A 12,445-nucleotide genomic window follows, 5' to 3' on the forward strand; every position below is an offset into this window, starting at 1 on the left:
GCAAAGATTTGTGAAGCTAATAAACTAACCCAGGCTTTCTACACTGATTTCCTACAGTAATTCCCAGCACAGCCAAACAACACAATCCACAGCTCTTTTGTCTGTAAACACATTCCAAGGCCATTTGACTAGAATGAGGTGTGGGCACACAGGCTGATTTGTTTAGTGCTTCCCAGCTGGCCCCTCCTCCTTTCTGTCCTTTGGCTTCTTCTCAGCTATGTCTGAGATAAAGTGTGGTTTCACTCTGGGGTCTCATGCAGGAGTCCTGCTGCAGGGAAGCAAGGACTGGTTTTATCTTACAGCCTCTGCAAGCCCTTTCTCCAGACTCATCTTAGGCACCTGCAGATGTAACCAGAGTAACCTGGGACTGCAAAGTGATGCAGGAAAACACCTGTAGTTGAACCAAATATTGCAGTTTACAGGTGTAATACAACTGTTTTGACTTTCTCCAATGTAAAATTTTCCCAAACCGAAGAGCAATAAAATCTCTTGTCAGGTCTTCAATTCCACTTATGTCAGGACACAGTTTGAACATACCTCTGCCCCTGAAATGCAGAATTCTTTGGTTCAAACAAAGCAGGTTTAAAGGTAAGCCCCAAGGCCTGCAGGTGGGGCAGTAGAACCATTGCATAATAGCATCAGACCTTCCTAATACCTTCAAATGCCTGCATATCCTAAATACAGCTGGAAAACAGAGCCCCCCCCCCATCCATACTGGAGAGCAGCTGCAGTTTGATGAGAAATATGGTCAACTAATACTAAAGAAGGAAGAGCCAGAGGAGAAACACTAGATGCTAATATTAAAAATACTTTCCTGATATAGACACTTTATCTAAAAAAACTTAAAAGTAACATTTTATTTCTCCAAAGTTTGAATTTGTCCCTAAAGGAGTCCTGGGAATGCAGTGTGAAAGTTCTGTTGCTCCTTGTGATTCAAAACAAAGTGTAGTTGTTCAAAAGCTTTGAACCAGCCCAGGATTTATAAGACTTGTAAAGCTGGTTCAACTAGACTGGCAGAAGGTCAAGGTCCTGCTTTTAGAACTCAAATTTGAGTGTTACCCTGCACAAAGATGTTCTTCCTTCACGAAAGACTCTGTGGTGCAGACTAAGGCTGTTGCTTTTGCTTTGACAGGGAGACAGTTTGTGACTGTGTGTTCTGCTAAATGTACCTGGGAGGATTTTATACTCTTCCATTTTCCAGGTCATCTGTCCTTCAGGGAAAAGAAATTAAGGGGGCAGGGGACTTAATGGCAGAGACTGATAAAAACATCATTGATGCAGAAAATAAAAGCAGATAATAACTTTCTCTCAGAACACAAAAATCACAAGGCATGAAACGAAATAGCTAAAGCAGTGGAAAGTACTTAACACCGTACACCATTGAGCTGTAAAGCTCCTTGTCACAGGACACCAGGAGTCTGAAAAGCTGTTATAAATTGAGAGACTAATTGGACAAAAGAGGAAGAAAAAGCTATCAAATACTGTTTAATATTAATCACCCTTTCTATCTAAGGTGGTCCCAAGCTGCAAATGACTGTAGGTCAGAAAAATACTTTATGTAATATCTCATTTTTATCCCTGGGTTTTTATTCTACCTTCTGCACCTGCTGTTGTTCAATATTTTGCCTCATGTAAAGAAGGGATTGAAATGAGGATCAAAAGATCAAACCTTTAAAATTATAGAATTGCAGAGCTTGAACACAAGCATCCTCAACAGTAGCTGTCTCTCTCAGTGAGCAGCAGACAAATACCCCCCTGCACTGGCCACTGTTATCAGTTTCCCCTTCTAGGATGTCCAGCTCTAAAAACATTAAATGCCACGTTCTCATCTCATTCCACCCAAAAAAGAGAAAAGCTGAATCATGGCAATGCATAGTAGATGACAAACACTGGGAAGTCTTTTATTTCCTTTCTCATTTTCATTTTCTAATTGACTGGAATATTCTAATTTCCTGAAATACGCAGCTATGTCTCCCAATAATTTAAATCCTGTAATTGTGGTTTGGGCTTTTTTAGAAGAGAGAATAAAGACCAATGCTAATTGTCTGCACCCTTCCCCACTCCCCCAGCTCTCCCTTGCTGCTGTGTTCATGGAGATCAGGAGTTGGGAAGGAAGGAAAGGAAGGATGGAATGTTCTCCACAGCCATTCACAGCCTGGGAGCCTCCCCACCACGGGGGCGCCATGCGTGCAGAGAGCATTCCCCAGCTCGTCCCCTCGGCTAGGGCAGATGTTGAAGCTGGCAGAAAAGCAGACCAAAGGGCAGCTTTCCCAGCTATTGGAGCAGTGTTTCTATCTCCCCTCATGTTCCTGCAGAGATGGAAAACAATCCCACCACAGCCTCCCTTTCTCAGGGACCTGCTCCCCAGCACGGCTCTGGCAGCGCTTAAGCAGGATGCAGTTCAAGGCAGAATTTGGCTCAGGATCTATTTTTGTCCCTGTTCCATTTCAAAAATATAATCTGTTAAATAAAATCAAACATTTTCTCCTGAATAAACAAACCACTGCATACTTTCCTTTTCTTCCAAACATACATTTTAATTACAAGAGAAGAGGACTTGGCAACTCCAGCTAAAGATGGCCCCCTGAGCAAACAAACAAGCAAGCAAATAAAAGAGCTCCCCAGAAGGCTATCTTTATAGAAAGGACTACTTTTTAACCTAATTTTGAAATTAAGTTTATGTATAAAGTACCAAAATAGCAGAGAACAGAATAATGAATATTCTGAGGTTAGCAGTACCACACTCAAAAACTGAAATTTATAACTAGAATGCAGCAGGGAAGGAACTTCAAAGGATCTGACAAGCCCCCAGTCTTTGAAATACCACCAGATCAATAGCTGCACGAGAAGAACACCAGAGTTGTTTGAAAAGGCTGGAATTTTTCCAGGTTCACTCTTTGGTTTCCTTTTTTTGTTTTTGGTTTGGTTTTTTTTGTTGGTTTGTTTGGTTTGGTTTGGTTTGGTTTGGTTTGGTTTGGTTTTTTGGGGGTTTTTTGTTTGTTTTTAGTTTGGGGTAGGGTTTGGGGGGGAGGGGTTTTGTCTTTTGTTGTTGGGTTTTTTTTCAAGAAATCCCAGAAGTAGATACAGATATTTCTTGCTTTAAGTAACTCTTACAAGTCAATGACACTTGCTTTGCATTTTTGAAATTCTATAGAAAGTGTTCCAATGACAAGTGTTTTCTCTAAAGCTTCCAGGAATTATTTGGTTGTAAGGAATTTAAAACTTTTCTTTGCGATATTTTAAAGAATAGAAATTTCCTTCATATTTGAGAGAGTCTGAAAATGCGAAGTCTGAGCCACTAGAGTTAAAAATTTTGAATAAAGAACAGTATCTCATTCTAGTCTTCAAAATGCATGCACTGATTTTCAGAGCAATGAGTTTGGGGTTTTAACCATATTTTATTTGAATTTAAAATGAAGTTATTTGCAAATTCTATTTGAAAATTACACTTTTCCAACAGAGGAATATAATGAAAATAATAAAAATTGGAAGAATGTTTCACAAAATAATGAAGGAAAACTTACCATTTAAATGTTTGTTGCAGAGTCTATGATATAACTCTTCCAATATGTATTCCTAAGCACTGAATTATTTTCAAAGGTAATAGAAACTCAGCTGCTCTGCCATTATAGGGAACTACATTTTCCTTCTTTAGAGAACAATATTCTCAGCTTTTTCATCAGACCTTGTTTGGAAAGCCTTTTAGCAGTTTAAGCTCAATCCTGCACACTACTGACTCAGCCAGGCTCAGTCCCTTTTGGAAAAATAAACCAAATCATCACTGCCTCCAGCTGCCACCATTTCCCCAAACTACTTACTGGGTGAAAAGTCTTAAAAATATGGCAGTGGGTTCCAGTTAAGTTGTTTTTCATTCATTGTTCAAATTAAATTCTTTATGTTTATGGGTAAGACTTTCTGTTTTGTAAAATAGGTGAAAGCAACCAAAGAGATGCTGATGCACTCCTGATAACAGGTGCGGTAGTAGAGGAGGAGAAAAAGGAAATTATTTTGGGATGTTCCAAAATGCTAGAGCAGAATTGGTACAGCAAACCACAAGATGAACCAAAACATAACACAAGCTAGCTTAAAGCTTGAAAGAGTGCTTTAAAATGCTTGGGTCTGAGTGAAAGAGAAACAAGTGGGAAACAGCAGAGAAGCTCTTTTTGAAATACTTCCAGTAAAGGGGATTCTCTAATTTTGCCTGCCAGACATAAGGAAAAATTCAATGATTTAATTAACCCACCCTTCCCATGAAAACTATCACACTGAAAAATTTCCACAGCCACCAATGAAGCATTCCCGAGGTCCCAGGGGTGGTGGCAGCGGGGCTGGGGAGCCCTGGGGCCCCGTCCAGCCCTGCCAGGCCAGGCAGGGGCAGGCAGCCAGAGACAACATGGGAGACTGGGCAGGAAAGAGGAGTGAAAGTCCTGCAGGGAATGAGGGCAGCAGGGAGAAAGGAGAAGGAAATGTAGCAAGTCCAAATGGCATTGACAGGGGTTGATATATTTACATGGGGGTAGTGCAGGCACCACACTGCAGCTGATGGCGCTCCAGCTCCTTGTTTACACTTCCACTCACCTTAGGCTGACAGTATGCATTTGCTTTTATTACAGCACTTGAAATAGCTGGAAGAATAAGCAACCTAGTGCTTCAGAATAATCCTGCTCTCCCCCAGATATTGTCCCTATTATATTTCCACAGTAATGGAGCTCTGATACCTCTACTGCAGGAAGTCCATGTGTCAATACCTCCTCCATCATTCATCCTCCCTCCATCCCTGCTAACCCTCACACCCTGCTTTTGAGGGGCTCCTCTGCCTCAGGCTGATGCTGGGGGTTGAGCAGTGCCTGGACCAAAGGTCTGTTGTCCCTGGACCTCCTGGAGGCTCATGGAACAAGAAAGGAAAAGGAAAAGGAAAAGGAAAAGGAAAAGGAAAAGGAAAAGGAAAAGGAAAAGGAAAAGGAAAAGGAAAAGGAAAAGGAAAAGGAAAAGGAAAAGGAAAAGGAAAAGGAAAAGGAAAAGGAAAAGGAAAAGGAAAAGGAAAAGGAAAAGGAAAAGGAAAAGAAGATCCAGTGGGTGCCAGCTGGACCCACTGTCTCCAGGTCAGATGGGGAGGAACCACCTGCTGACCTGTCATATACTCATCAGGACTGGAAAATGAAGTGAAAAATTTCACAAGGAACAGCAAAATAATTTTAAAATCCCAGAGAAGATGAAGGGAAAAAGCATCCAAGCCCTGAGGGCATTCATAGCCTTGCCTGACCCTGTCAGCCACACTGGGCTTCCCAACCTGCCGGGGCCCAGGACCCCACATCAGCGTCCAGGCTGTCAGCTGCTGCCCCAGCAGCCCTCCAGCCCCCCCAGCCCTGCCCTCCTTGGCCCTGGGTCCCACTGAGCCGTGCCCATGTCCCAGCCTGTCCCCATCCCCAGGGATGTGTCCCCAGTGTGTAGCTCCTGGCTGGGGTGGTGGCATGGGCCCAGCCTAGTGAGGGGTGGATTGTAGGGTTACCCAGTGAGGGTGACTGTTCTCACTGTTTTCCTCTGGGATGTGAGGAAATCTGCCATCCCAGCTGCACCGAGGACACCCAGACAAACGGGGGCTTTGGCCAAATCCTTCAGGACAATCTGAAATTCAAGGGCTGAGCCCCTGTCTTGCTTCTTCCCCTGCCTCTTGTTGCTCCCAGTGTTTTCCTTTGTCTCTGAACCCCTTGTCCCTTGGATCAATCTGTCCTCTGGTGAAAACAAAGCTAAAAGGTCTGTCCCTTCTGGGTCTGTTTTTTCTTCATGGAAACAGAATAGCACTTCAGCTACAGCAATGGAGCCCTAGAGGTTTTTTACTCATTTCCTCCTTATGTATCCTAAAGCAATGTTCATTCTTATAATTAACCATCCTGAAGGCCATGCCAAAGAAGGTTTTCATATTTTTTGCAGCTTGGAAGAAATGATATGTGATTTTGTTCCAATAAAAAGTGCTAGAAAGCACTTCAGATGATCCATTCTAGCTGCCTATTTGCAGGCTTTTTAATAAAAAACTGAAGGTACATAATGATGGTTGTCACCCTAGGAATAACTGGGCTCTCCTCTCCTTATTCTCAGTTCACTGTAAATACATTCAGCTGCAGCAGGATCATGTTTCCACTTTGGACACTGTATGCCATTTATTCCATCAAAGTTAAGCCAGCAGAGCATTCTGCTGAGAGATTTGGGAGATACCATACTGCAGTCCGACAGAGGGTGAAAGAGCAGGGATATCCAAGAGAGCACAAACACTTTCCCAACCCAGTGACTAGGTACCTCAGAAGAGGCTGCTAAAGGAATGTAAGAAGAATGCTGCTCTGTTCTATCTCTTCTTCCTTGTTTGAATTGTTCCCCTCTTTCATCAGCAGTATCTCTACTCCAAATATTTTTATTCTTAACAACAGCCTTTCCATGGGAATTTTTTTCCCCAAAACCACAGTATGCTTTGACAGCAAAAACCCTTAATTTCTCCAGGCAGGATTAGGAAAGATGAGTTTAAATTATCAAAAGTGCTATTTCATCAGCACAGCGAATACCGGTCTCCCTATTCAAATACACTACAAGTTAACTTTCATTATCCCTTTAAATAAACATAGTTTTCACAGATGCAAGTATGTAAATAAATTTGTGTCAGTTCTTGTTTTACACTTTCAGCCATGGCTATGCTGACACGGTGCTCCTGATCATTTCATGTCACATTTAGCATGGTCTTGCTACTCCATCCCATTAATGACTTTTTTTAAAATTTCCTGTTTCCCAGGAGGATGCAGAGACTGACTCTCTAGCCTTCCCTGCAGTGTAAAGTGAAGTTCTTTTCCTCCCATGTTCATGTGCTCTGAAAGCAAACTTTTGCAATATTTAAAGCGAAGGTCTCAGGGAACAGACCGCAGCCTCCTCACCAGCTGTAATTACTCCCTGAAGCAGATCACATCCTGCACAATTACAAAGATGATACCACTGAAGACCACATCTGGTGAGCACAAAGGAGCCTCAGTTAAGAATGAACAAGTGATGGAAAGGTGGGGGTGTCTTTTATGACATCCAGAGGTGGAGAGAATGTGCACAATTCTGCCAGAGGGCTTCCAGTTGTACCTTTAGGACTGACTTAAATGCTTTCCCTTTGTATATCTACAGGCATTATACCATTTTCCTTTGGTACCCAAGCTCTAAAAAGCACCAGTAACTCTACAGCAAACTGCAGGGTGTAGTGGAGACATGGCCTTCAACAGTGCCTGCTGCCCAGTTTCCTCAGCAGCTTGCTAGTATGTGGTTTCCCACTGTAGCTGATGTCTCAACACAGCTAAAGCCTCACCATGCTGTGTCTTAGGCAGCTTTGTTAGTTTCGTGCTGTCAAGCACATTTTAATCTGCTTTTCCTTTCCCATTTCACTGTGCTCCTTTTCAAAGTGATGCTTGTGGACAGAGAAGCCTTGAAAAGGATGAAGCCAGAGCAGCAGGTTCTCTGCAGAAATCAGAGTCAAAGGCTAAAGAAAAGGTAATCTATACCCTATGTCTTGTTAAGCCACAGTGGATTCATATTTCAGAGACTGTTTTTGAAGTGGCAGGTAGTTTAAAAGTTGACCTGCTCAGCCACAGGACTTCCAAGACACAAGAGATGCAGTTGAATTTGAGCTTTACATGCTATGAGAACTTCCCCACCACTTCCAATTTTCTGAAGCTGGATAAATCCTCTCAGAACTCTGTGTTTGCAGAGGCTTTTAGCTTTGCACAATGATTTAACTGTATTTGCCCCTGTAAGTTTTATCTTCTGTTTGCTTGTGCAATATTTTAATGGCGTTCACTTTGTGACTTTCAGGCATCTAAAGTGCTACAGCAGATGGGAACAATAACATTTTCATTAGAAGGCATTGCCAATCTGAGTTTTAATTCAGACTTTTTCAGCCGCTGATCTGTGGTCCAGTGACTGAAATGTATGTCCAAAGCATTTTCTTTCAGATTTTTTTTTTTCTTGAGCAAAAACAAGAAGACAAATCCTACACTTTCATTCTGTGTCCATCCATGGCCTTTGAGAGCCCACATACAACCATAATAATGTCCCTTTAGGAATGTAGCTCCTGTGTAAGGACACACTAAGGGCCCACCAGTGTGCCTGCTTCCTAAAGGATGTGAACACTCAAGATTTGAAATCTGCCTCTTTGCTTGCAGGGCAACAAGCCATGCAGTGTCATTGATATAAAGCTCCCCAGCCTAAATCCTGAAGCCTGCAAAGATATGGTACTGAAGGGAAGAGCTGCAAAAACTGGATGAGCAAATTATGCTTCATCTCTTTGTCTTAACCTGGGTACCAGTAAACTTTTTGTTTTTAAGCTGCTAGCTGATACTGTCATACAAGCAGATAACTTGGTAAATTTTTCTCAGGTGATAGTAAATAATATTTTGCAATTATTTATTATTTATTTAGTGGTTTTTCTGGCAAACAGTTGCTTTATAGTGACTCAACCTTTTAGCACAGGCTAACATTTCATAAATATAAAAGTGCAGAGATTCCCCTCTAAAATTCTACCTGAAAGAAAACAGTATAAAATTATTCAACTGAAGGCAATAGCAAGTCTAAGACTAAAACTAAAGTAACAACTGGAAATAAATTAATCAGCATAGTCAGCATATTCTTCAGCATTTTTGTACCAGTAACACAGCTGCAGTAAACCTGGCCCTGGCATTCGTCAGTGTTCTTGTTGCTTTGTCCCATATTCTGTGGCAGTATCTGCTAGTAATGCATTAACAAAAATCACCTTCCCAAGGCATGGAAACACTTTTTTTAGCTCCTGACGTCATAAAGGTATCTTGAATCAATAGAGCTGGCCACTTACTGCGAGAGTCGGAAATACTGTGGGAGGTAATTGCTTCACAGCAAATGACTTCACATAATTTGATAGTCGCTAGGTCTCATGCATTATTCTTGCTGTTAATCCATTGTGATTTATTATCCATTTCTACTTCATTTATCATCACTTTACTGTTCAAGGTTTTTCCTGATCTTTGCTTCTCAGAGCCTAGTCTCACGTTTCATTGCTGGCAGTTCAAATCAAGAATAAAATAGATTAAACACTTGAAATGCTGTGCCAAACAAATACATTCTACTTGTACTGTGTCTGGAGGGTGTCCTGGGCAGTCCAATCTTTCCATTTTTCAATTCTTGTGGTAAGTCAATAAGAGTATGTCTATAAGACACCCCTTTTTGGAGTAACCATTATTAGATTTCCCTTCACTTCCAAATCTAGCTACAAATACAGAGCACTGTGCCTTTTCATTGTGCAGCTGACATTTATTGAGCGTGTGTGTTGGAATGTTTTGAAAATATAAAGTTATCCATTACTTGTGTTTTCCATGCTTCTAAGGGTTGTCAGATTCAACCCCTTTTGGACAGTAAATAAAGACAGTGCTGGCTGATCTGAATTCCCTTCCACTCTGTTTTAACATTTTTATTCTATTAATATTTCTCTAGGATTGCTCTGCTTGAGGGAGGCTGGAACAGATGACCCACTGTGGTCCCTTCCAACCTTATCTATTATGTGATTCTGTGATTCCCAAGTGAGAGATGTGAGTGAGAGCCTCAGGTGAGGAGTGGGAAGAGTGGCCATAGAGCAGAGTTCCCGGCAGATTTTCCAGAGCTGTAAGTGGGCTCCATGCATACCCATAGGGAGCAGGCATGACAGCCTCAAAATGTCTCTTTGCTTGGAGCTGTCTGTCCAGAATTCCAGCACAACATTTTCACAATTGTCAGTGCTGCATGTGAAACGGGGAGGAGAGAGGGCTTCTCTGTCCCGAGATAGCAAGGATCAGCAGCAGAACCTGGAATAACATTCTTTGTTTGCCCCAAAGCCTACAGTGCTTCTGTTGGATTGTTTTCTGGGCAGTAAGGCAGGGGGTGCAGGTGACAGCTCAGAGCTAAGTAACCTCTGATGAGGCTCCTCCTGTTTGCCTCTAAATAAAACTGAAATATTTGGAGGTGAGCTACATGAAGGCTAAGAACAGAAGGAGGCAGCATTTCCACTAGGCTGGACTAAGTGACTCAAAGCTGTAAGATTATGCTCTTCATCACTACCAAAGCACAAGCAGGATTCCAGCCTATGAGTGACATGCGTAGTAAGGATCATTTACTGTCCTGGATGGTCATATGATAGTTGGACTGCTCTCTAGGTTCCTCAGTCAATGGATCACCTGTAAAGTTACCGGAGGAGAAGGCACCTTCTCTCTTGGTCCTGCAGCATGACAGAAGGTTTGTCAGACTGATGCTTCACTCCCTTTCTGGTGAACACAGTTCTCCTTGTGCTATTCACAGGCTCCTGGCTGTGTTTAGAAAACCAAGGCCATTAAGGGTGCCCAAGAAGATAGGTAACACTGGAGGTATTTGTTTTGACAGAAATTCTTTCTGCCTAAATGAGACCTTTGTTTCAGCCAAGAGTTCAACAGAAGGCTTGCCTGTGCTTTGCACGCTTGACATTTTTTGTGGCTTAAGCCCATTTTACATGGTAGTAATACATCATCAGGAAAGTACTGAGCTTTTTCGCTTGACCTTCTGTAGTTCCTGTTCCCATTTTTAGAAGCCACTTCAAATGTTGCTGTTGGTCATGTTCCATTTATATTCAATCTGTTCCTCATGTCACTGTTGTCACTCATAGTGCTAACTATGGAACTGAGAATTAACATTTCTTTTCAACGAAAGTGCATTTTCAGTCTCCTTACCGCTCACTTATTAATTAGAATTTCAGCATTACTTGCAACACACAGGGTTTTTTTGGTGTCTTTACTCATTACATGGTATATGCAAGTTGCAACCTACTGCTCAAAAAGGGATTTTCCTATCATGAAGCCAATAACAATTTGTGACCTCTGTGGATTTGGGGTAAAGCTCATATCTCTTTCTGGTAAAACTGTGACATAACAATCACCAACAATGATGGAGTTGCATCCACATACTCAGATGTCCCTATGGTTTTGCTTTCTACCCCTTTTTTGAAGCAATTAGTGTCACTGCCCTGACATTAGCAATTTCTGTTGGGATGGGCAGATTTCCTCTGTCCTTCTTCTCTCATTCCTAAGCCAGTGATGTGAAGCTGATGGAAGAATTCTTTATCTAGGCCTGCCTGGCAAGAGCTGGTCTTGTCACCACTTCTTGCCTGTAGGCTTGGTACAGCTGCCCATTTTCCTGAGGGATGAGGGTCTAAGGTGACAGTTTCATATCTTAGAGACCTCCAACTGACAGGCAAGTCTGTCTCTAAATACAGCATTTTGCATCCTCTGTTACAGTCATTCTTTTGCCATAAATGTACCATTAAGCAGGGTGTTAAAAATGGGTCCCATTTATGTTAAATACAGGAGATTCATTTCTGCACACACCAGAGGTCTTCATGGAGCAGCAAACACTATCACTGTCCTTGTGGACACACCTGAATGGCCAGTGGGTCTCCATAGAGGACTCTGTAGAAAATAGGACCTCCTCCAACTATATTCAAACAGATCTGCTTCCTCAGGGCTTATTTATATAAAAAAACTTATTTAAATGAGTGTTTCCTGGCTCCTCCTCCAACCCTCCTTTTATTTGTCTGCTTTCCAGGGGGTGAGCAGGCTTGGACAGTTGTGCTGCTGGATTAAGAGTCCGTCCCACTTCCAGCAGACAAGACATTGTTACTAAGATCTCTTCCCTGTTGGACTTTCAGGGGGTCAGTAAAGCACAAAGTTGAAAGTCACTATGGCAATGTCTGACCATAGGAATTTGACCCACCTGGCTTTTACAGCTCTAACTACATGAATACAGTTAAGGAAAGAAAGATCTGGAAATAGCTGCCTTGGAGAGATATCTGTGGGGAAAAGGACATCTGGTCTTGAGACAGACTAGCCTGAGCAAGACCCACATAAAACTTCCCAGGTTCAATCTCTCTGAAAGTTATTATATCATGTGGGCATGACTTCTAGTTTTCTTTGAAACATCTGGGGTTTTCCCAAGATAACCTACTCATGGCCAAATGGCAAAGGGTGTTATCCTGAAAGTGAGCAGGCAGTGATATTCCTTTAGATCATGTTGTATTTTGACTGAATTATGTCAGTAACAGTTTGCTGAGCCTGAAACTAAAATACATTTTGCTGGGGCTTGTCAAGAGAGCTTATGCCCAGCATATGGCTTGCACAGTCACCCCGAAACAGCCTGAACCATGTGAATATTTAGCATGCATAGCTTTGGCCTGTATGTTTGAACAAAGCTTTAAATTTCTTCATGTTTTCTGAGTGCCAAGACCTTGGTAGTTCTGCAGTGTGGTAACTTGGCACAGCGAATGAAAGTACACCTAAGGAACCCCCCTGCTGATGACTGGTGTTGTGAGCAATCTTGAGTCATATCTGTAGTGTTCTGGGAGGTCAACCAGAGGGTGCCACCGGAGAAGCACTGAACTGCAGCTCCTGGGCAAATC

Source organism: Motacilla alba, chromosome 2, assembly GCF_015832195.1.
Source record: "Motacilla alba alba isolate MOTALB_02 chromosome 2, Motacilla_alba_V1.0_pri, whole genome shotgun sequence".
NCBI classification, from domain to species: Eukaryota; Metazoa; Chordata; class Aves; order Passeriformes; family Motacillidae; genus Motacilla; species Motacilla alba.